Here is a 448-nt window from a genome sequence, read left to right as displayed (position 1 = left end):
TCATCAACTTTTCCATCATCATCTTCTTCTTTTTCTTCATCATCTTCATCATCTTCTTCCTCTTCTTCCTCTTCTTCCTCTTCTTCATCTTCTTCATCTTCTTCATCTTCTTCATCATCTTCTTCTTCTTTATCATCATCATCATCATCATCTTTTTCATCATCATCTTCTTTTTCTTCTTCATCATCATCTTTATCATCATCATCATAATTATCATCATCATCTTCTTCATCTATTTCATCACCATCACCTTCATCATCTTTTTCTTCTTCTTCATCATCATCATCTTTTTCATCATCATCATCATCTTTTTCATCATCATCATCATCTTCTTCATCGTCATCATCATCATTTTCTTCATCTATTTTATCACCTTCATCTTCTTCTTTTTCATCATCATCATCATCTTCTTCATCATCTTCTTCATCATCAGCAGCAGCAGCATCTT

Source organism: Helobdella robusta, assembly GCF_000326865.2.
Source record: "Helobdella robusta unplaced genomic scaffold HELROscaffold_54, whole genome shotgun sequence".
Lineage (NCBI taxonomy): Eukaryota > Metazoa > Annelida > Clitellata > Rhynchobdellida > Glossiphoniidae > Helobdella > Helobdella robusta.
Note: the sequence above shows the minus strand (reverse complement) of the source record.